We start from the raw sequence: 25,328 nt of genomic DNA, 5'->3' as shown, positions 1-25,328 counted from the left end.
AAGTGTCATCACTGCTCAAGGACCCATTCTCACCAGGCAAAAGCACTCAAGGGAAGTGTGAGGCAAGACCAGTAAGAGGTGTAGCTTGGAGACAGAAGGTGTGGCTGAGGAGGGGGCGTGGCTTGGACCCAAGGCCAGGAAGGGAGGCTTGATACATTTGGGCCTCAAAAATGAAGTCTCACACCCCCTGGGCTACAACTCTCATCGACCCCAGTCAGCATGGCCAGTTTAGGTTTAATGGGAGTTGTAGTCCAACAACTGCTAGAAGGCACCACACTGGTTACCCCTAGAGTAGACCAATCGTCTCACCTGTTATAAGGCAGCTTCTTCTGTGAGAAAACACAGTAGGAACCAAAGGGTAATACGAGATTTAGGGCACTGCAGGGGGTGCAAAATAATAATAATAATAATAATAACTGTTTTTGTAATAATGTGTACTTTCAACAAGCCTATTGAGAAGATCCATTAAAAAGCAACTGTACCAAAAGGAATTATAGCAAAAATTAGTTGGGGGGGCACCAATTTTTTTCCTCTCTCGGGGCACCATATTACCAAAGTCTGCCCCAGGAAGAGGAAATTAATTGCAGAAAGGTGAATGTTGCAGATATTAACCGTAGGCTCCTGCAAAAGCATCACCAGCCCCCTAACAAGGAAACCTAGCGACTGAGAAGTTGGTGACGTCTGATTTTACCAGGGTATTTTACTAGGCTTTGCTAGCAAGTACCACAATAAACGGGCCTAGCCTTCAGAAGAAAATCTCAATGTGCGCTCTCTCTCTCTCTCTTTCTCTCTTTCTCTCTCTCTCTCTCTCTCTCTCTCTCCTTTCCTTCCAATGTTCTTCTAAGGCCAGGACCAAAACACAATCAATAAATGCAGAGATAAGAGAATTGCAGGCCGTGGTAGTGGTGGGCTTAGCAGAAGGTAAGTGTGTGGGCGGATGCCAAGCATGGGGCTGGTTTGTTTATGCGAACTTTAAATAATTCCTTTCTTTATCCCTGTTGAGCTTGTCCCCAGCGTGACGAAAATAAACGTGTCTCGTTGGCCTATTGTTTGGAAGCGGAGGGCTGTCGAGCGAGGGGGAAATATTGCGGTGACCGAGGGAGATACACGTAAGAGGCTGACCTTTAACTGTGGTACCTATAACCAATCTCATCAAATTAACGCACTGTATATTTTCCTTAATAATCTCTGATTAGGCTCAGGGTATGAGCGGACACGATCGCCCGCCATTGCTATGCAGCGGGAGGCCCTGCTTAGCACCGGCCAAGCATTTGGGAATAAATGAGCAAAATGGTTTAATTTGATAGGGTTAGAATCCTGCAGGCTCTGGGACAAAAGGTCGCCAACAGCCTCGCTCGCGCTGAATATGCAGAAATAAAAAAAAGCAAATTGCTTACATCTGCTGGCAGGAGCAGGGAAAGCGATCTGATTGGACGGGCTGAGGGCTCTCCATCTCTTTTGGGTTAGAGAGAGGTTTTCAGAGCATCAAAAGCTCGTAATTGGAGTAATTCTGAATTAATGGACACACACACACTGGTTTGAGGCAGCTGGCTGTCGGCTGCTTCATGCTTAGGAATGCTTAGGGATGGGGACGAGGAGACTTAAACAAATAGACGCAAATTGTCCTTTATTTCAAGGAAATATCTCTGTGCCATTTGAATATTGTTGACTGTAACAAGCACTGTTGAAACGTGCACCCCACCCCCACACCAATTACCCCCCTTTTTTTCTATCGTCAGGAAGAAGCCTACCCCACTTTCACGGCAGGGAAAAATGCAATTCTGCATTGTGTTGTGTTTATTCTGGTGGCTGGATTTGGATATGTGAGCAAAAGATACAGGAAGCTGTCTTATACTGAGTTGGAGCAATGCTCCATCTAGCCCAGTGTTGCCTGCATGGACCGACAGCAGCTCTTCGGGATTTCGGTCGGGGTCTCTCCCAACCCTGCTTGGACAGGCTGGGGATTAAACCTGGGCCCTTCTGGGTGTAAAACAGATGCTCTACCACGGAGCCATGACCCTTCCCCCTACTGATAGCTCAACTGTTTAGAGCATGGTTCTGATAACGCCAAGGCTACAGGTTCGATCCCCGTATGGGACAGCTGCATATTTCTGCATTGATCTTTGGGGTCCCTTCCAGCTCTTCAATTCTATGATTCTATGATAGGATGAGAGACGGCAAAGAAGGTACAGGGGCATTATCTGAGAGTGAGAGTGATTAAGGCTGATTGCATCCTTATTCTGGAATTGTACGTGATCTTATGGAGCAGCTGGGCTCAGGGAAACCAGAATAGGTGGAAGGCCTTGTGGATAAAAGAAGGTGTATACCAGGGGTGCCCAACTCCCAAGAGACTGCAATCTACTTTCAGAATTAAAATCTGGCAATGATCTACCCCCGTTTTTTGGGGGGGGGTTCAGGTCAGAGTTGCTCAGCTTCTTTTAGGGAGGAAGAAAGACCCGCTTTTGTACAAATACTTTCTTAGGAGGGAAGTTCCATTTTGGGGGGAGTTAAAGGCAAGGGTCAAAGGGAAAAAGTCACTCACAATAATATCACTTTGAATGAAAACAGCCACAGAGAGAAAGCTCCATCTTCCCTTCCACTGATCAGGCAACAATGGAGGGCAGGGCGAGGGGGCGGGACAGGAGTCAGTTTCAGTGACACTGAGGAAAGGGAGCCAGAGATCGACCCATGATCTACCAAAACTTTGCAGGGATCTGCCAGTAGATCGCAATCGACCTGCTGGACATCCCTGGTGTATACCAACTGAAATAAATGAGGAAGGAGCTTCATAGGTGCACAAACCCTCCAAGTGTCCCTATTTCCCAGGGACAGTCCCGGAATTACGAAAAACATCCCGGCTTCTGATTTGATCCTGGAATGTCCCTATTTCCCCCACCAGCATATCCGCTGAGGAGGGAGGAGAATGAGATGATGCTTTTCCTGAGCGGTGGCAGCAGCAATAGCAGCTTTGAGGAAAAATCCTGTGGCTCCTCCGTGGCTGCCACTGCCAGTTCATAGCAGCTACTGGAGAGCAGGCAGGGAGAAGAGGCCACCACCACCAAGGCCCCGCCCCATGTGACAGGCCTGCTATGAGGGGCAGGCAGAGGACAGGGCCACCCTGGGCGGGAAGAAAGCGGGAGCAGCGCGGAGCACAAGGAGTCTTGATTTTTTTAATTTAAAACAAAAAAGTTTTGTGCATCTTCCGTCTGATCTTGCCCCTTTCTAAAATTTATTTATTGGTTTGTGTTTCTCCTTTTGTAAATCTACCAATGTATAAAGTAAACTAAAAACGGGATTAAAGAGTTTTCTAAGGGTGGTGGAGGGCATGTAGGTTTGTGTGTGTGTGTTTACATAGTACAGGCAACCCTACTCAGACATGTAATTTTATTTTTTTATGTATATTTTTAGAACTGCTGGTTTTACTTTTATTTTGATAAACTGCTGTTTAATTTGCTTTTAATGTACAATTTTATCAGTGTATTCTTTTTAATGAACTTTGCAAATTCTGTGTAAGCCACTTGGAGGTTCTGGATGATTAAGTGGCATATAAAGCCTGTTAAAGGAATGAAATAAGTGAATAGATAGCCTGAGAGTGAGCATGCAATTTATGGGCAAGGCTTTTGAGAACACAGTGGTTGACGGTTGTGATGCAATGCTTTGGGGCTCTACATAGTTCCTAAGCCTCCGCTATGGGCCATAGAACTTATTTTTTTATTCATAGCATATATATTCTGCCTATCAACCGAGACCTCTGGGTAGTTTACAGGCCTTGCAGATCCTTAAAATACAAAATCCAACAACCTCAAGAGATAAGTGCCAATGCAGTGTCAACAGAAGCAGAAAACATTGAGAGCAATAAAGAGACCGTTGAAACAAAGGGTTGCATTCAGTGCTAGCCCTGCTCAGAGCGCAGACCCAATGAAATCGATGGACCTAAGTTGGGGTGGCAGTGTTGCATAGTGGTTAGCGTGTTGGACTAGGATTTGGAAGACAAGGGTTCAAACCCCCACTTAGCCATGATGAATTGCTGGGTGGCCACCCTCAGCCTTATCTACCTCACAGGGTTGTTGTGAGGATAAATCAGAGAGCGGGGGAAACCACGTATGTTACCTTGACCTCCGTGGAGGAAAGGTGGGTTATAAATGTAGCAGCAGCAGCAACAACACTCTGAGAAAGAACTAGCTGGATACAACCCAAAATAACTTCTATTTGTATTAATATAAATGCAGCTTGCAGGAGTCTTTTTTTTTTTTTTTCTTGGCTTGGCTTTCCAGCCTGATCTATTTTACAGGACTGATAGAGAGATGAAATGCACCAGAGTGAGAGCAAAATCCACCCTTGATCCCTTGAGGAAGAATTCTGTGTTGTTAACAATGCTTCCCTTTGATGTGGTGGCATTGCTTCAAGTTCATTTGTACCTGGCGCTTTGCTCCGTAATCTGTGCTCATATCTGTGTCTGCACACGTCTGGCTTTGCCTGAGGCACCTGGACTCTCCTCAGAGATTCACCGGTGTGTTTTGCTTTCCACCGGCCTTGTAGATCTTTCCTCGCTCCATGTGTGCATGTCTCCCTCCCCGCCCTTAAAAAAAAAAATCTGGTAAGAATTATGCAATTTCACATTTGTACAGAACAAGCCCACCTGCTGGCCTGTAAGCCAAGTCTGCCTGTTCGCTCTTATCATGGAAACTTCCTTGCCATGACTAGTGTATTAATTTCTTTAGATTTGTAGCCCTCTTTTCCACCGGAGTTCTAGGCACAGGTAACGACATGTATAGAACACAGCTAGTCACAAGATGACTGAAGCAGGAACAAGCAGAAGATTTCCTTTCCATAGGACAGGCAGTGTCTGCATGCTCCCCAAATGCCCCGATTTTCCAGGGACAGTCCCAGAATTACAGAAGCTGTCCCAGTTTCTGATTTGATCCCAGGATGTCCCTGTTTTCCTTTCTCCTCCTCTCCCAGCCTCAGAGAACAATTAAAAGTTGTGTGTGCGTGCATGCGAAAACAGAGTCCTTTAAATACAGAAAATAAAATCCCTGCACCAAGTGAAGGAAATTGTGAAGCTGGCATACGAAACCCTTCCTATAATTGTGAAGGAGAAGGTCACCAATCTGCTTTAAATTCTTTAATTCCATTGCTTTAGCAGCCAGCCATTTCTTAGGAAACATGTGGAGTCTTTATTCCTTTATTGTAGATGGAGCCTTACACTGTCTACTCAGAAGGAAGTCCCACTGTATTCAATGGAGCTGACTCCCAGATAACTGGGTAAAGACTGTGCAGCCTTACACTGTGGTCCAAAGCATTTTTACTCAGAACTAAGTCCCACTGAATTCAACAGGGTTTACTCTCTGGTATGTTCCTGATCATTATCACAGTTTCTGTTGTTGTTACATCTCGCCTTTTTGCCTGACAAGGACTCAAGGCAGCTTACAGCTAAACGTTCATTTCATTCCATTTCTCTGTGGAAGGTGTTGCACACAATCCCTTCCCTCACATTTTTTTTCTTTACAACAACCCTGCAAGGTAGGTTCAGCGGAGAGGGTGCAATAGGCTCAAGGTGACTGAAGAATATGTGTATACGATGTCTATGTGTGCAGCAAGATCAAATGTGGGGAAAGCTTCCTGGTGTAGAATAAAGGTAAAGGGACCCCTGACCATTAGGTCCAGTCGTGGCCGACTCTGGGGTTGCGGCGCTCATCTCGCTTTATTGGCTGAGGGAGCCGGCATACAGCTTCCGGGTCATGTGGCCAGCATGACTAAGCCGCTTCTGGCGAACCAGAGCAGCGCACGGAAATACCATTTACCTTCCCGCTGGAGCAGTACCTATTTATCTACTTGCACTTTTGTGCTCTCGAACTGCTAGGTTGGCAGGAACAGGAACTGAGCAATGGGAGCTCACCCCGTCATGGAGATTCGAACCGCCGACCTTCTGATCTGCAAGCCCTAAACTCTGTGGTTTAACCCACAGCGCCACCCGCGTCCCATTTTATTTTCATCATAGAAATATTGGAGGGGTATGTGTCTGTTGACTCTGTGGGGAGGAAGGGACTGTCCAACTGAAGCAATCCATATTTTGACCCCTACACCTAGACACAGGCATATACACAGCCATCATAGGCCTTGATAGACCTTTCCACCATGAATTTGACTTTTAAAGCCATCCAAGTTGGTGGCCATCACTGCCTCCTTGGGGAGCCAGTTGCAGTGTTTAACTGTGTTATGCACAGGGTCTTCCACCTAGGTACCTTTTAGACTGGGCATAGGCAAACTCGGCTCTCCATATGTTTTGGGACTACAACTCCCATCATCCCTAGCTAACAGGACCAATGGTCAGGAATGATGGGAATTGTAGTCTCAAAACATCTGGAGGGCCGAGTTTGCCTATGCCTGTTCTAGACTCAGACCTGCTTGGCTTTAGCAAGGTGACTGCATTCTTAGGCCTTTGCTACGTGCCCTGAGAATCAACGTGTACCAGGGACAGACAATGTGATGTCCTAAGATCAGGGAAGACCAAGAGTCCAAATCCAAATGTTTTGCATGCCACTACACCACACTGGCTCTTGACAGGAGAGAGAGCAAGAGGGAGCTTGCTTAATGAGTCTAACGTTTTAGTCTTTGTTTTGGGATTGTTCCCATTCCTTCATCTGCACTTTCTTTTCAATGCAGAATATTTGCAAGAGAGTAGATCTTTAGTTTTATTAAGGTATCAGCTTCTTTTGAGGTTTATTTTTATATATATATATATATATTTTTATTCCATTTTCCATCCATAACAAAGAAAACAAAACAATAAAGAACATACAACACGTATAATTTCAGAGTCTTAATTTCATATTCCTTACTCTCCCGACTTCCTCATACCTCCCCTTTCTGCATTCTCGTGTCGAATTAATTAATTAACAAATCCCTCCCTTACTTTCAAATTAATTGTAAAAACATTGAGTTTCTTCCACTTAACCGTTATCGCTGTTAACCCCTATTTTTCTCATTCAACATCAATCTAGCATTCACTGATTTTTGAATATTTCTTTAAATAGTCTTTAAACTTTTTCCAATCTTCTTCCGCCGTTGCTCTTCCCTGGTCTCGGATTCTGCTCGTCATCTCTGCCAAGCCCATGTAGTCAATCACTTTCATCTGCCACTCTTCCACGGTGGGTAGATCTTGTGTCTTCCAGTACTTTGCTATAAGAATTCTTGCTGCTGTTGTAGCATACATAAAAAAAGTTCTATCCTTCTTTGCAACCAATTGGCCGACTATGCCCAGAAGAAAGGCCTCTGGTTTCTTAAGAAAGGTGTAGCTAAGTACCTTTTTCAGTTCATTATAGATCAATTCCCAGAAAGCCTTAATCCTTGGGCACGTCCACCAAAGGTGAAAGAATGTTCCTTCTCTTTCTTTACACTTCCAACATTTGTTCTCGGGCGAATGGTAGATTTTCGCAAGCTTGACTGGGGTCATGTACCACCTATAAATCATTTTCATAATATTTTCTCTCAAGGCACTACATGCCGTAAATTTCATCCCGGTGGTCCATAACTTTTCCCAGTCAGCAAACATTATGTCATGACCAATATCCTGCGCCCATTTAATCATTGCAGATTTAACCATTTCATCTTGTGTATTCCATTTCAACAGCAAGTTATACATTTTTGACAAGTTCTTAGTACTAGGTTCTAACAATTCAGTTTCTAGTTTTGATTTTTCCACCTGGAAGCCGACTTTCCTGTCTAATTTAAAAACTTCCATTATCTGATAATAATGCAGCCAGTCTCTCACTTTCCCTTTTAACTTCTCGAAACTTTGCAATTTCAATCTGTCTCCTCCTTGCTCCAAAATTTCCCAATATCTCGGCCAATTGACCTCCATATTTAATTTTTTAACAGCTTTTGCTTCCATTGGCGACAACCACCTTGGAGTCTTACTTTCCAACAAATCTTTATATCTAATCCAGACATTATATAATGCTTTCCTGACAATATGGTTTTTAAAACCCTTGTGAACTTTTACCTTGTCGTACCACAGATATGCATGCCATCCAAAAAAATTGTCATAACCTTCTAAGTCCAAAATATCAGTATTCTCTAGAAGTAGCCATTCTTTCAACCAGCAAAAAGCTGCTGATTCATAATACAATTTAAGGTCTGGCAGGGCAAATCCGCCCCTTTCTTTCGCATCAGTTAATATCTTAAATTTTATTCTAGGCTTCTTGCCCTGCCAGACAAACTTAGAAATATCTTTCTGCCATTTCTTAAAACAATCCATCTTATCCACTATTTGCAATGTTTGGAACAAAAACAACATTCTAGGCAATACATTCATTTTTATAACTGAAGCTTCTTTTGAGGTTTAGAGAGGGTAGCGAGCCAGGTTGAGTGGCACTATTGCCTGCAGCTTAACACAGCAACTCACTTTCTGCCACTGAATACTGATAGGTCCAGAAGCCCGGAGACATGCAACCATTGCCAACAGCTGTTGTTTGGACTAGTCATTGTTGGATACATAACTGTTGTTGGAGTAGTCATCAGGGTTTTCGTCATCGTTGTTTTGCACAAGAACTTCTAAAGCCAAGAGCTGTCTATCTGAACAGTGAGAACTTGTGGTTTGAACAGTTGTTTCCTTCCTCTCCCCCCCCCCCCACTTTAAAAAATGGATACTTATTCAAAGATATACAGAAATACATACCCATCACAAAATATCTTTTTATAATACACTGAGATAAACCAACTACTTAAAAAGGAGCAAAGTCAGAAGAAAGGAGAAATCAAAAGAAGGAGAAAGCGAGAGAAAAGAAAAAGAAAAACTAAAGAAAGAGCAAAATAAAAGGACTTCCTATGAGATTTACTCTTTAAGATCCAACCACTCTATCTTCTAGAAACCAGCATTTTTTTTTCAGTCTTCAAATCCAACAGGTGTGCCCTTAAATACCAACCACCACCCTTAACTCTCCCCAAACCTGGGGGTGAGCCCAGTTGTACGTTTTTAACCAACATGCAACTGAAAGTCGCCCCCTTCCTCCTGCTTTCTCCCTTCTCCTATTCTGTTGCTTATCCTACATCAAATTTTAAACTAAGGATCATGTGATAGGGGCTGCATAGAAATAATATACATAACCAATGAGGACTGTAAACATAATATAAGTAATAATGGCAACAACAACCAAAAACAAACCTTTTATTTATAAGGTCACAATAATCCAGCGTTTCAGGGGGGCTGGAGTGTGGAGTGGCGGTCTGGGCTAAATGGCTGCTGTAGGGCCAACATGGCAAGGTGTGGGCTTCTCCCCACGTCTTTCGAACCATTCCCATCTCTGCCTTAGATAAGTCTCCCTTTGTTTGCCTTCGATGCCTGCCACAGTCTATTGGAAGGTATTTGTCAACAATTATGTGTCTATTAAGGGCGAGTCAATCAATCAGCCTGCATGCAAATATCAAGGCCTCCTGGGTCTCCCTATTGATAAGAGGCCTGTCAATACCCAATCCAGCCTTCTTTCAACCACTGAGAAATCACATACTCACCCAAATCGCAGCAGTCCCAAAGCGCTAGAGCCTGTCTTCACATTCCAAATACGGGTGACGTCTTTTAATCTACCCTCTAATGGCTAATGTTTATTTGGAGTCAACACAAGAAATGGGAGGAATAAGCTAGGTCCTCAAGGCAAGCCCATTTCTCTTCTCTTCCTTCCCCCCGCTCCATCCCTTGCAACTATAAAAAGCCATGTATCTTGACTGTAATTAAGACTATTGCATACGTAGGTGTTGGAAGATAATCCTCGCGGCGGCAACAGTAGAAAGGGAATTAATAGCAAAAACTTTAAATTAGCTTAAGTGTAATTAATATGACTAGTGTGTAAATATCAGCTCTCCCACCAACACACACACAAAATCAGCCTTATTTACCTAGTACAAGCATGGGGGAGGGGGAGGTAATAACATCATGCAGACTTTTTAATATCTATATCTATAGGTAGGCAGCCGGATGTTCATAGGTAGATGCACAGACATTCACTCAACATTTTGTATGTGCAGTAATGGTTTTGTTGCTTATTCTGTAGTGGTGATTATTGTAACCTTATTGTCTGGTACAACACACAAGGGCAGCTGAGCCGGGTGGTTGCTTTAAACAAAAGCATCCAGCGAAATCTGCGACATGAAACGGGAAAGAATGGTACACGAGTCCGTTGCTTTTGAACCAGCAGATCCCTCCCATATCACAGGCTTTATACAACAAAAGGCAGCATCAAAAATATATATATATAAAAACCCATGCCACAAAGACCTGAAAGGGCCACAAATATTTAAAGCAGATGTAACGCAGAAAGCCAAAGCGAGACACACAAACACACATCCTTTTTAGGCACATCACAGTCCGTTAAAAAAGAAAGAAAGAAATTACAGAAACAAACAGTCTTTCCTGTAATGCTCTCTGTTGCACTTCTCTTTCTGCTGGTTGATACAGGGCATCCTTTGCAGCAGGGAAAGATTAGCTTGACAATTCACCAGAAAGCGCCTATACCTGCTAAACTGCAACATGATCTCAATATTCACCCCTTTATGAAGGAGAGGGATGCATGTTTACAATGCCAGCTCATATGGAGTCAAAATAATAGGCATTGCAGATTATTAAAAGGCATGGGATTTGGCCATACAAGGCAAAGAGATAGTCACAAAACGCTTCAGACCATCACATGCACTTTGGATGGTGGATGTCCTTATTCCTTTGAAGATGCTTCTTTTTTTGCAAAAGATAAAAATAAAAGAAATATGTGCAGTCACTTTGAGGCTACAATCGTCTACCCACTTACCTGGGAGTAAGTGCCACTGAACTCAGTGAGGGTTACTTTGGAGTAGATACTTCAGAGTAAGTAAGATATTAAAAAAATCATATGTAATTTCATGGGGAGAAGAAGGATTTGGTCCCACCCAAAAATAATTATTTTAAACATGCTCAACAACAAACTTCAGAATGTAACAATCACAAAGCTTGGCAAGCCACAAAGAAAACTTTGGGGGGACGGGGAATTACAATCAAGCAGTATCAAAATTTTATGAAATAACAACTAAATAAATATTGATAATACCGTCTAATAGCAAACTCAGGTAGCGAGTGCAGACAGGATTGTAGCCAAACTGGTGCCAGCAAGAAACAGTATTTCTTTATTAATGTATTTATTGATTATTGATGATAACAATAATGTCCAGTGGGAACTATAATAAAATGTTGCAGTATATCCTCTCTTCTAAGACAAGTGGTCTTGTTCAGTATGACAGGCAGCTATTCTCTCTGAAAATACTCTTACATTTTTCTCCAACTCCAAATTCCATTTTTGTTTCCCAAAGTTCATTCTATATTCAGTGACTACTGAGCATGTTCAGCCCTCACTGGACTGCTATTTGGTTGCCCCAATAATTTATATATTGAGAGAGAGAGAGAGAGAGAGAGAGAGAGAGAGAGAGAGAGAGAGAGTGTCTTCGGGAAACAGTTGGGTTACATTAAGCATACAGGTATCTCCTGCTTGTTTCTCAGTATTCATTATTCACTGAGCTTATCATGGTGTGGGGTTTTGACATTCTGAAGTTTGTTGTTAATGGTATGTTTCAGTGATTATTACTGGGTTGTTAGTGGTATGTTTTGATCATTATAATTGGGTAGGATCCTGTCTCTCTTCTATATCCATCACTGCATAAGTGTGCAGAGCTGGGTGTATATCTTGCTATATACATAGAGGGGGAGGCAGGGAGCCAAACTGGTCCTATAATTATTTCTATAGTTCCATCAAAATACATGGTGCTTTACAAAGCAACAAGAACAACAATATCTCTGCTCTAAGGATATTACAATCTAAATTAAAACTTTTCTGAAACTTCATCCCTTTCCCCCTTCTCTCTCTCTTTTCATACCGATCAATTTACTGATGAAAGCATGCTAGTGAAAGTAGGTAAATAGTTACCGCTGTGGCAGGAAGGTAAATGGCATTTCCGTGCGCTCTGGTTTCCGTCACGGTGTTCCGTTGTGCCAGAAGCAGTTTAGTCATGCTTGCCACATGACCTGGAAAGCTGTCTGTGGACAAATGCCGGCTCCATCGGCCTGAAAGCAAGATGAGCACTGCAACCCCATAGTCACCTTTGACTGGACTTAACTGTCCAGGGGTCCTATACCTTTACCTTTACCTTTTTCTGATGAGTCATTCTATGTGAGAAGAGGACGAGACACCAGAAGCCCAGCTGAACTTCTTGAGTGAGACAGGATCCAGTCATGAGATGAAGCAAGGCCTCCTTTGTGGTGGCTCTGATGAATGGAACATTTTACCTGTCTTTAAATGGTAACACACAAACCCTGCAAAAAGCAACTTTGTATGTGCTTCATGCATAGTTGTTTCTTAGTTATTATGGGGAAGTCACATTATACCTGTCAGGAATATTTTAGCTCTGATTTCTGCTTTGCAGGGGGTTGGACTAGATGTCCCTCAGAGTCCCTTCTATGATATCATGTAAAAGCTTTTCTATCCAGCTTTGCATGAGCGATGAGGGCGAGGTGGTTGACAGCATTTTAAAATGGTTTGTTGTTGTTGGTATGTGTTTCTTAGGGTGCACAAACTTAAACTGGTATAATAGTCACACCTTTCTCACAGAGAACTCTGAAAATTGTAGTTCAGCCAAGATGTCTAAGGTTCTCTCACCGAATTCTCGGCATCCCTCACCTATCTACAGTTCCCAGGATTCTTTGCGGCAGAAACATGGCCATCAAAACAGTATACAACTATGTTATGCTCTTTGGCCATTGAATTCCAGAGGGTTGTTTGATTGGACATTGCACATTTTATTTTCAGTGGCTTTGGAGAGAAAGAGAACTCCCAACTGGGTTTATAATCTCCTAGATAAATACAAGGAGCACAAATTGAAGGGAGAAGGAGTGGAGGGAGAAGCTTTGGCAGACGAGTGTCATCTTGATTGCACCAGCTATTAAGATGCAGAAAATCTTGTTTGCTCATTCAGCCACTGCAGTTCCAGGCATGGGCACCCCACCAGTGCAGCCAACAGCGAGACGGCAAGGTACCGCTTATGGATTTTAAGAGTGTCAAAAAGTTTAAAGAATGCTGGGTTAAGGCTGTCAGGCCTTCTGTCCTGAAGTCATCCTGATGTGCTGGCCCATTGGAGGGGTCCACAAAGAAGATGACCTTCTAAACAGTGTGAAATGCTCTGTAATGCGTGCTCACAATGGGATGAAGCGCTTGCCCCTTTCTCTCTGAATAGGCCATTCTTTGTTTGGCATCTGCTGAGATGTCCAATACTGTCTTAACCCCGTACGAAATGTCTCTCTTAAGCTTAAGCCTCCAAGAAAGTCCTCCGTTTTTGAAACAGGATGTGATTCCGAAGAAAGCTATATTGGTTTAAATTCTTTTGAAAAGAGACGTGTTTTGAAAACAGTCCAAATACAAACATATATTATACACACACACACCTATATATATGTATCAGTCTTAAACACACTATAACTGAAAAGTAACTGCAGCTGAAATCAATTGAGCATACTTCCATGTAAATCTATTCAGAACAGAACTCTGCAGCCTTTTCCTCTGCCTTGAAGTCAACTCAAAGAACCGGCACACATTTTTTAAAAAAGAAAAAACCTGGAGTCATGAAAAAGTATGGGGAAACATTTAAAACGCTTGCAGAAGAATGTAATTTGTAGGAATAGGCCAGCCTGGATTGGGTGTCTCGATATTCACTTTGCACTGTGGTAACTGCTTTTCTCAGCACAGAAAGCTTTGAATATTTGGAGATGATTTAAAGCCAAAAGGACTCTTGGAAAAAAAGGAAGCCGTGAAAAGGCATGGCTAGTACAGTGAATAAAATGTCTCTTCACCCCAAAGCAGCATGCACCCTTTTGTCCAAAGGCAGAGAAGTTAGAAAGGCTGTTGGATAAAGGCAATCCCCTCAGACATTTGATAGCCATTTTCTTTCAAATCTATGAGCCTATTGTACACTCTCCCCATCAATCGAGTTAAAATTATACATTGAACTAAAATTATACATCCACCTGTAAGGCGTCAGATTCCAGCTGATTAAGGCTGCCATCTTTTAACCTGCCATATTATGGACACAGAGACCAAACATTCACAATGTTAGCTGCTAAAACAAGCAGGTTGTGAAAGGATCTCATTGCAACTATTGCTGCTGCTGCTGCTGTTAATTTATATACCACTTAATGGCAAGATGGCTTCTACGTGGTTTACAAAACAGAAATACTAATTGCCCGACATTGTAAAAATAGAGAATAACTAAAAATACACAAAGAAGTAAATCCTATTAAAACTGTGTGTGTGTGTGTGTGTGTGTGTGTGTGTGTGTGTGTGTGATGACATACCCTCCAACATTTTTCTGATGAAAATAGGGACTTCCTATTCCATAATAATACTAATCTTATTATTCTAATCCTGCCCATCTGACTGAGTTGCCCCAGTACTAACATTTAAAAGCTTCCTTATACAGGGCTGCCTTCAGATGTCTTCTAAAGGTTGTATAGGTACTTATCTCCTTGGCTCAGGGGGTCACATAACTCCATACCCTCTGATGCAAATAGGGACACCCTACCATACCCTCCAACATTTCTCTGATGAAAATAGGGACGTCTTAAGGAAAGCCGGACATTCTGGGATCAAATCAGAAACTGGGACGGCTTCTGTAAATCTGGGACTGTCCCTGGAAAATAGGGACACTTGGAGGGGCTGTGGTTAAAATGTACAAAAAGACAATCTCATTAAAATGGTGCTGCAATTAATGCAGGAGACTTGGGTCAAGAGCTCAAGGGAAAGCTTGTGTAAACAGGTGCATCCTCTGAAAACCAGCAGGATGCCATTACTGATGGGTCCTCTGCATGGTGTGTATTCCACCGGTGCAAAAGACCACTTCAGTGGCACCACAATAACCCCGTGAAACTATTTTAAGCAATTGTTAAATTTAGAGGGAGTTTCCTCTATTTACTCACACTGTGCCAGATTGACTTGAGGTCAGTGGGAAATGCAGTGCGCAACTGGCCCCCTCCTCCCTATGGCAAATGTCACACCTGTTATTCAACCGGGTAAAATCTACCATCACCCATTGGCGATTTTGTTTCTTCTTGGGAGACGTGGAATCTCACACAGCCCAAAAAGATTGTCTACATTAAAGTTCCTATGGATGATGGTTTCATCACCTGCAATAACAGCAGCCTATAAACACTACAAATGGTGGGCTCTCTTTGTAGAAAAAGATGAGAGACGGAGAATTAAAGGCAAGAAATAATTAGACAGGCAGATTTAAAGGCAATCTGGGGCAACTGTATGTTTTCTACTTTGCTCTCTCTCTTTGTGTGTGTGTGTGTTCTGCCAAAGAGAGTGGAGCAGACAGGGTTACTTTCTCCTGCCGTGATTTTAAATTCTTGCCTGTGCAATATCTGCCTCTCCTTTGGATGAGTTAGAAAGTGTCATTTTGCTATGGTTCCCTGGAAGGAGAAAAAAAAGGCTAGACCTCTGCCCTTGACAGAGCTAGAGTTTAAACCGTTCTGCATCTAGCATGACACAGCTATCTCATCTACCAAAGACTCGCGCGGCATGTAATATACCCATGCCGTTTCATCCTATTTCGGCATCAGAAGCTGATCTAACACAAATAAATGTGGACAGCGAGAGTCTGATATAGGAGCAAGAGAGAAACTAGTAAAAAGAGGGGGGGGGAGCGTGTAACATTTGAATGTAGCAACAGCAATACAGCTATCCCATGGTTGCCATAGTTATAATCCATAGGAGACATTCATTGTAAGGGTAGTATTCATGCCAGTCTCATGTCCAGGAAAATGTATTTTCCGTTCTAAAGCAATATTCCTACACCCGAACATTTCAATTTTCAGTTTCTTCAATTAATTTTACAAAGAACTGGTGCCGTGAAATCATTTCACCACCTGATCACATCAGACAATCATAATTCCACTTCAGTCGGTTCTTGGTTGGTCATTTTGTATTGAAGATTTCTAGAAGATTCTCTCCCTGCACATTTGAAAACAGCAATGAAACAGAGAGAGATATTTTTCAGTATTCAGACATTTTGAAACCCTTTGGCTGAATGTTGGATAAGAAAGTTGCTCTTTTTTATTGCTGTGATTGTTGTTCTTTTCATTCTAAGTGTTTTATTATCTCCGCTGCTTTTTATGAACATTTCAAAGTATGCTTTGCTAGTTTCCTATAGTTCCAGGACTTGATTGTATTTTATTTTTCATTGCAATTTCATGTTTGTGTCTTTGCTTCCTTGAGGGTCCCATCAGATGTACATTTAAAGTATAATTAAAAGTATATATACATTTCAGCATTTACTTACTCCCCCCCATCTCTATATAAGTGTTGCATGTACCTTTATTATATATGACACACACAATATAAGGTGCTGTACTCTGTTGTATCATGAGCATGAGAAAGAAACCTACCTGATCCACAGTTTCCAAAACAATACACAAATATACAAATCGAAACCCAACCATCCTTCAAAATCTGCCCATGTCTGAATTGCAATGCAGAGCCCCTTGTAATGTGGGTAAAAAATATGTACATGCTAGGGAGAAATTGCTTGGCGCATATATATATATATATATATATATATATATATATATATATATTCTGTATAATAGGCCAAAATGCACATGAACATCCACAGTAAAATGCTGGCAAATTTTTATAACAACATTAAAAGAAAAACTGCAAGCATATGAAAATGTGAAGAACCAAATTTAAGACTGGAGAAACAATAAACAAAGAAAAGCGGAAATTGACAGATTTGCCCACCCCTAATTCATGAGCATCCCTGTTCATTGGCAAGAGGGTGCCTTATGTGTAAAACACAGGCATGAAACGTTTTGTATTTGCTTTGTCTTGCAGCTTAATTTTGCAACCCCGTTAACATCTTTCTTCTTCAGAATATCCAATCCTGTGTTTATAGTCATCTTTTCGGTCAGCATGCAAGGCTGGAACTGTTGCTTATTCTCAGTATCACTTCCTCTCTCTTTTTTGTCATTCTCTCATGTGTCTTGATCCCCAAGGACAGATAGAGGAGGGAAAGAATTCCAAACTGACGATTCTTGCTCAGCTTTCTTTCTTTCTTTTTAGAAAAGGAATCTAGAAATAAAGCTCTTGAAATGTAACTTTTATCCACCAGGTCTTTGAAGGGCCCAAGCAAACAAATTCCAAAGATTGTATTCTGCCCTGCTTCTCCCAATTCACCTTGCCCTCCTCTCCAAGTCAGTACAGCATATCCAGTTTTAAGTTTGCTGCATCTCCATATCCATTTAAGATTTTTTTGTGTGTGTGAACACACACACACACCAGCATTTTAATGCATATTTCTCCTGACATACACATTTCACATGCAATTTTGCCTAATGCACAGGTTTTTGCAGGCTGCGTATTTTCCCTAATATGTAGGTTATTTTCACCAATACTTGCATTTTTATCTACAGTGTTTCCCCGTTTTTGTACATGCATTTTTGCTTGAAGAACTACGCAGCAAAAATGTGAAAAGCGAAGCTTCGGCGGGATCTCTGTTTTTCGGTTCACATTTCAGGAAGCGTGAATTGGGTAGGTTTGCATTCTTAAACCAGATGCTACCCCACCATTCCTGAATGACGCACACCCTGTAATTTGGGAATATAATAACAAAACACATATCTCAGTGGCAGGACTTTGATAGTATGCTAAATAACTGACCATTTTCTGCTCATTAATAGTACCCCAAAATCTGCAACCTAAGGCTGGCCATCTCACACCTGGACTCACTACTGAGTTGTCTACACCTCCCAAATAGTCTGGTCATCCCTGGAGGAAATTCCCATCGCAAAAGTTTCAGAGGTGTGTCTTTTATAAATGTAGTACCATTTCACACTGTTAATAGCCAAAGAAAGAACTCTTTAACATACACACACGCAAAAGAAGCGTGCCTTCCTTGTTAAGTGAATAAATTACTTTTTATATAAACTGCATTTAGGATGTGTTCCTTAAATATTTTGTGCTAAGATACTGCCTTGGGTAATCAAGATTTCCCCCCCCATCTATATTCATATCTATGTAGGAATTCCCAGGAGGTGTTTCTGTTTTTAAAAGTGAAGGTTTTATGGAAATTCGCATCTTTCATGTGCATTATCTGGGATACACTTTGATATATATGTGTGTGTGTGTGTGTGTGTGTGTCAGGAAACTGATTAAATTGACACATTCTATAAAAATAAAGCAAATTCCTTTTTAACTACCTTCACTAACCATGGAAATGTTTTCCTGATCTGTGTTGACCAAGATCTTTTGGCCACCACTACCACTTAGACTCCAGACCTCACCATCAACTTACAGAAACTCAAAAGAAATCAGTGACTTAGTTCAAGTCTGTTCACCAACTTAAAATAAAAACAACTCTCTGCAGAATCATGGTTTTTATTATACCTTAGCGCCATCTACTGCCCACACATGGAATTTAACACCCACACACCAAAATTTAAAGAAAAACTTCTGCACAAAAAAGAAGAAAATAGCTTGGTTTGTGGACTTACAAGGAAATCAAGCTGGTTCATTATTTATTATTTTCATTTGAATTCCTCCTCACCATCAGAGTGGTTTAGAAAGTAATATATTCAACATAGTCATATACTAAAAGATCTGTTTTTTTAAAAAAAACAATATTAATAACCGTGATAAGAAAAAAACAAAGTTGCAATTTCCCCTGATATAATGAATTCCCACCAATATATACATTTTTCTGCATGCTTTACCCCACCATATGCATTTTTACACACATTATTCAGCTGGAGAACTGCGTTGCGAAGGGCGACTGTGTTGTTCATTTGCTGTTTCCGAAAGTGTGGGTTAAGTGAGTTCACCTCTAAATGCAAACTGAATTGGATTCCTCCCCCATGCCTACTCAGGAGTAAGTCCCACTGAGTTCAATTGGCCAAAGGTCTACTAGGTACAGGATTGCAGCCTAAATCTGCAAGTGGTCCGCAGAGTGCATCCATGATATGTTAAGGTGCTCTGTAACCTCCCTTTTCAAATATTGCTGAGGCTCACTTCAAACTCTGGGTAACAAGCCAGCAAATATCATCTTCGCTTTAAAATTGATGGAGGGTCAGCAACCGTAGGATGAATGAATGGAGCAGATGGAAGTCAGAGTGGGGCCCTTCAGCAAAGGGTAATGTGCTGAATGGGGCAGGGATCTCAGGCATCAGAAGGACAGCGGTCCTTATATGTGCCTATGTTCATGTCTGAAATGAAGGCAGGTGTGTGTGTGTGTGTGTGTGCCTGTTTCTAAGCACACCTTTGTTGTGTACGTAACTGCGGATTTATTGGGGGTACAGTTCAAAGATGACAGGTGTACACACCTAAGAAATGGAAGTGCGAAGGGGACTTTGGTGAGGAAATGCTACACCCCAAAAAGGGGTAAACGAGGGTCCCAATTTGCATAAAATGCAAAGATGCCAAGTTTTATGTATAGGTATAAATAGTTTTGCATTTTTTAAAAAAACTTACTTTTACATATTTTACATGATTTATGCATTTTTTAAGAATGTGCCATTTGGCTGTTGGATTAAAACAGCTGGGTCAGGTGCTAGGGTTCCCCCCCCCCCATATTTTAGCCTCTGGTTTATTTCTCTGGTTATAATAGGATCGTATTGCTGTTTTTTATAGACTGATAGGGCTTCATATGGAGAACAGCATCAAGCAGGGGACAGCCATCTGAAACCCATTCAAATAGAGGACTGTTTTCTCTATGGTAGGACACAGGACCATTCTTATTTATTTATTTATTTATTTATTTATTTGACTTCTATCCCACCTTTTTATGTAAGGAGCTCAAAGTGGTATATAAGGATTTCCCGCTCCTCATTTAATTTCCACAACAACCCTGTGAGGTAAGTTACACTGAGAGACAGCAGCTGCCACCAGGTCACCCAGTGAGTTTTAAGGCCGCTTGGGGATTTGAACCCTGGTTTTCCAGGTCCTAGTCCAACACTCTAACCGCTACGCTGTACTCGCTCTCCATCATTGACCAGACAGTTTTTGCATCCATGTGAGCCCTCTCTGTACTTCTAGGATCCAGGTGTGTCCATCCCTTTGATCCTCAATAATGACTATAGCTAAACAATCCTGTACCGAATAATCCCAGTGAATGGGGTCTTCTAGAAATACTTAAGGAGCGATGGAGGAGCCTATGGTATAGCTGATGGTGCAAAACTGCAACACGCACCATCCCTGATCATTGGCCATGCTGGCTGGAACTGGTGAGATTTGGAGTCCAAGAACAGCTAGACAGGTTCTCCACCCTGTACTCTAGTTGCCAGGAAGCATGGACACAATCAGTGTCACTTATAAGAGACAAACAGAGACCCCACGTAAACTGTAGGAAGACCCCATATCAGATACAGTATTCCTCTGAATTCCTAGGAGGTGCAAGTAGGGAGAGCTCCTCTGTGCTCATGTCCTGCTTGTTGTGGGCTTCCTGTAGGCATGTGTGCCTGTTGGCTACTATGAGTCCTTGACTGGATGGGTCTTTGGCCCGAGCCAGCAACGTTCTTCTTTGATGCTTTTGCCTTCCCATAGGGTGCATAGATTGGGGACAGCCTGTGTGGGGCACACACAGCTCTACCCTCCAACATGTGGAAACAGTCAGCTACATCTGTTGCCTGAGGCAACTGCCTCACTCTGCTTAACGATAGGGCCGGCCCTGCTTTCCATTTTGTGTACTGCTGATAGGGAAGCTGAGGCCCAGGGGCCAAATGCAGCCCTCCAGGCCTCGCTAGCTGGCCCTTGGGTCTTTCCCAACCACATGCCCTCCCAAGCCACACTGCTCGCCTCCTTGCTTTGCAGCCCCTTGACCTGGCCCGCCTGGAGTGTGTCTTTGAACTCTGATAACACTTGCCGGGATAAGGAGAGCATAAAAACTAGCCCACGGTACTAAATAACATTGACTGCAGTTGCTCTGACAACTTTTGCATCTGGCCCTCTTCCACCCCTGACATGTGGCCCTTTGAAGGTTTCTCAGAGGAGAATGTGGCTCTCAGGATGGGGAAAAGGTTCCCTATGCCTGGGACCAATGGATTCGTCTTCAGGTGGCAGTTGCCTTGGTAGATTATCGACTCTCTTTGCTAAACCAGAAGTCTTTCTTTCTTTCCTTCCTTCCAGCTCTCCTTTGGAAACATACTCATAAGACTCATAAGACGCATCACCTCCTAAAGCGTAGATTTCTGCCTAATAAAAATGGCAAGTCATTTTGTAGCTGCCTTAGGCTCTAGGAGGGAGGGAAGAAGGGATGAGGGGAGGAAAGGAATTAACACCTGCTGCATGGCATCACAAGGCTACTATTCCTCATGATACTAACTTGCGGAGGCAGGTGCATAATATCATATTATGATATTTCCACGAGCAATGTTCTTCAGCAATCCTCCCTCTTCTCTCTCTCTCTCTCTCTCTCTCTCTCTCTCTCTCTCTCTCACACACACACACACACACAAAACACAACACAACACCTTGGTTGCACCTTTCTCCAGTGCTCTGAATTATTCTTCATCGGGCTGGAGTTTTAAATGTATGCAAAAAAGAAAAAAGTAAGCAAAGAAGGATGAAGAGAACGAAGGAAGACTATGGAGCAGGGATGGAGAACCCCAGACCTGGAAGCCAGATGTGGCCCTCTGTGCTTCCCTCTGTGGCCCTCAAAACTCTGTCCAAGCCACATCCCTTACTGCTTTGCACCCTCCTTCTTGAACATTTTTGCCTGGCTGGAATGTGTCCTTGGACTCTGATAATGCTCCTTTGCTTGCTTGGATGCTTTCCATTTAGCTCAGTATTGTTCCCACTGACCAGCAGCATCTCAAGCAGAGAGCCCTACCTGGAGATGTCGGGGATTGAACCTGGGACCTTCTGCGTTCAAAGCAGATGCTGTGCTGCAGAGCTTTGGCCCTTCCCACACTTCTTGCAAGAGTGCTGCTGGGACTGGCCCTGCATGCAATCCTTCTTCTGATTCAGCAAGGCTTGGAAGGAGTCTTTAGAAGCAGGAGAACCAGTGCCAGGCAGATTAGACCTGTGATCTTAGGGAGTGTACAGCAGCTTTATTTGGGATCTCTGTTGCAAGATAAATGTTGCCTTGTCCATCATCTGGTTCATAAAAGGAGCTTTCTCTCCGGTTGCTGAAACATCTACCATACTCTATCCGAGCCTAAATCTGTATTCCTTTGCATTGTTGTCATGTTTTATAATAGTGAGTTTCACATCTCCCACTTTCTAGGTTAAAGAAATTCAAAGGCTACTGGAGTGGACTTGCAAACGCTTGGACAGCACTGAAGCTAACTGGACATTTGGTCCAAAAGGAACTGCCAAAATGAGACTTGACGCTCTCGTGGCTTCCTCCCAAAGCTGTTTCCCTTTGCCAAGCTTCACTTGAAACGTATCCCAGACTCGATTGTCAAAATCACCAAAAGGCCTCCCGATGAATCTGATCAAACCGTGCCAAACTTCCAAGTCTGTAGGGAAACAGAAGCCCAGACCAGGCACAACATTATTTTTTCAGGGTTCACTGCTGGCTTTGCGCACTGCTCTGCATGAATTCTGCCCGCCATCCACCCACCCACCCTGGCGGGTCATTTATTGCCTCCTGGCACCGAGGGAGTGTTTTCCTCACCTCGCTTCTCTTGGACTACTGCTTGTTGAATTTCTACTTCAAAGGTCAGGTGGCTAGACCTCATGAAACGAGAGTTCGGGTTTCCATGAGACAATTGCTGAGGTGTTCTGGCAAGTGCAGACGCAAACTCCTAGGTGCTAGGGATGGGTGGGGGAATCTGCTGTTGTCTACGCCATGTTCACTTGGCACACAATCATATGTAGATCCAAGCCATTCCTCTTGTTGTGGATTAAAACCAAACACACACACACACAAAATTGCATTTAATTGTATGCATTTTATAAGCATCTCATATGCATCTGGGGTCACACGTGTGGTTGGGTAACATAAGCGCCAACTCCTTTGTTGTTATTTAGTTGTTTAGTCGTGTCCGACTCTTCGTGACCCCATGGACCAGAGCACGCCAGGCACTCCTGTCTTCCACTGCCTCCCGCAGTTTGGTCAAACTCATCCTGGTAGCTTCGAGAACACCATCCAACCATCTCGTCCTCTGTCAACCCCTTCTCCTTGTGCCCTCCATCTTTCCCAACATCAGGGTCTTTTCCAGGGAGTCTTCTCTTCTCATGAGGTGGCCAAAGTATTGGAGCCTCAGCTTCACGATCTGTCCTTCCAGTGAGCACTCAGGGCTGATTTCTTTAAGAATGGATAGGTCTGATCTTCTTGCAGTCCATGGGACTCTCAAGAGTCTCCTCCAGCACCGTAATTCAAAAGCATCAATTCTTCAGCGATCAGCCTTCTTTATGGTCCAGCTCTCACTTCCATACATCACTACTGGGAATATCATAGCTTTTACTATACGGACCTTTGTTGGCAAGGTGATGTCTCTTCTTTTTAAGATGCTGTCTAGGTTTGTCATTGCCAACTCCTTAGGACTGCGGTGTCTTCAGCCTCCTTGGTATTGTTTAACAGGGAGCTCAGCCCCCACAATACATTGTTGGGGGCCACCCTGCATTGCATATGAGCACCAGAAGTGTGTGTGTGTGTGTGTGTGTGTGTGTGTGTGCATGTACAACACATGTGCACTTCATCACATACAACTGGTCAAGTTGACAGCACTAAAATTAACAAGGTCAGAAAACGCCACTCCAATGGCTGCATCCTGGCAACACTTCCAAGGTTTAGCAGTGGGGAGGGGCAGCAGCATCCCCAAATCCATCGTTTTCAGTTCTCCAGGTTTCACAGTTTTCCAACCTTAAACCCAGTTCTCTAAATTTCAACAGCAATTTGTGATTAAAAGAAAAAGAAAACCTTCACAAAAATTCACAGCATTTTCATGTGAATTCCTCCTGGTATTTTTGTATGCAGGTTTCACATACACATTTCTGCAAGCAATTCCCCCCTAATATAATGTATCTCTTTGTATGCTATTTTCACACCTTTACCATAGTATGTACATGTTTGTACAGTACATGCTATTCAGCTAGAGAACGGCCTTGCAAAATTCAGAGAAGTGAAAATTCAAAGGATGGCTGTGTTTCGGTCCACATCTTGTTTTGAAAAGGGCAGATTTGGAATGTTCACATTTAAACATGAACTGAATCAACTTTCTTCCCCCCCTTCCTGATCCCATAGAATGGCATGCAATTGGAGTGTGTCCATAAGTGAAAAGATTACGCAAGTTGCTTCCAGATGAGCGAGGATTCATCCTGATTTGTTTGCAGGGAGTTTAAATCAAGCTTTATCAGACACTTTTCAGTGCCTTTTCCCATTACTTCCCTTATCACGAAAAAGTCTGATCATGTGGGGAAGCAGGCTTCTTGCTCAGGAGCTCCAAAACAGCTTTAATTGCAGAACCTGAATTCGCTGATATGTGACCGCATCCCTCTCACAAAGCAGCAGCCTTCTTCTGGAAATACCCACAGACTCCTTCCATTTGAATGGGTGAGGAAGAGCTCTCCTGCCTTCTTCAGCACATCAAAGACTGTTAACTGAAGTGTTTCCTGCCTATGCAAATGCTGCGTCTGATCCCTTTTTATATCATAAAACATTTCACAGAAGGAAGGCAGTCTTGGGCACCCACAGAAAAATGATAGGCCTCCAAGGAAGTTTAAAGAGGAGGAGTGCCTCTCGTGCAGAGAGAGAAGCGAAATCCCCTCCTTAGGGGGAGACTCAAGGCAAGACCATCCTCGAGGAGCGAGGGAGAACATCAACCAGCTCAGACGCAGGGTGCTAAGAGCAGCGAGTTTTCCAACAAACAAAGACCAAATTGAAAGAAGGGGGGGGGGAATCTGAAGCAAAAGGCATCTCAATGGCAATCTGAGTTGAAGGGCTCAGTAGGGAACCTCACTAGGAACCTTGACAAATGTGACTCAAATAACTGTGATCTTTAATACACGCTCCCCCGGCAAAGATTACTGAACAATCACTGCCACCCTCCCACTAGGAAAAGTGTTCGTTCTTTAAAAAAGAAAAAGAAAAATCCCCTCTCGTTCAGCTGGGAGGTGGTATGAACACACCAGGGTGGTTTAAACCGCTTTTTAATGGTGTAAAGTGCCTTAACGCCAGCGTTTACATTTCAAGTGCTTTGCTCTCGTGCCCACGCAGCCCTTGCAGGTCTGGTGCAGTGTTTTTCAGAATGTGTTCCAGGAAACTCAGGAGTTCCTTTAAGCTCCTTCCTCTGTCTCTACCCCTCCCCTCTCTCACACACGCAA

The 25,328-nt window shown here is 42.9% G+C and overlaps 1 long non-coding RNA gene across 1 annotated transcript; it reads left to right on the top strand.

Moving 5' to 3' along the window:
• Positions 1 to 9: 9 nt before the first annotated feature.
• On the top strand, positions 10 to 1,968 carry LOC309328991. The gene is made up of 4 exons (XR_014150993.1): positions 10 to 78; positions 846 to 921; positions 1,004 to 1,109; positions 1,740 to 1,968. It is a non-coding gene; the product is annotated as an uncharacterized lncRNA (long non-coding RNA).
• The last annotated feature ends 23,360 nt before the right edge of the window (positions 1,969 to 25,328 follow it).

The sequence above is a fragment of the Podarcis erhardii genome (genome assembly GCF_964252035.2).
Source record: "Podarcis erhardii genome assembly, chromosome: 14".
In the NCBI taxonomy this organism is placed as follows: domain Eukaryota; kingdom Metazoa; phylum Chordata; class Lepidosauria; order Squamata; family Lacertidae; genus Podarcis; species Podarcis erhardii.
The sequence above is the reverse complement of the archived record's forward strand: the minus strand, read 5'-3'. Positions and strand labels throughout refer to the sequence as shown.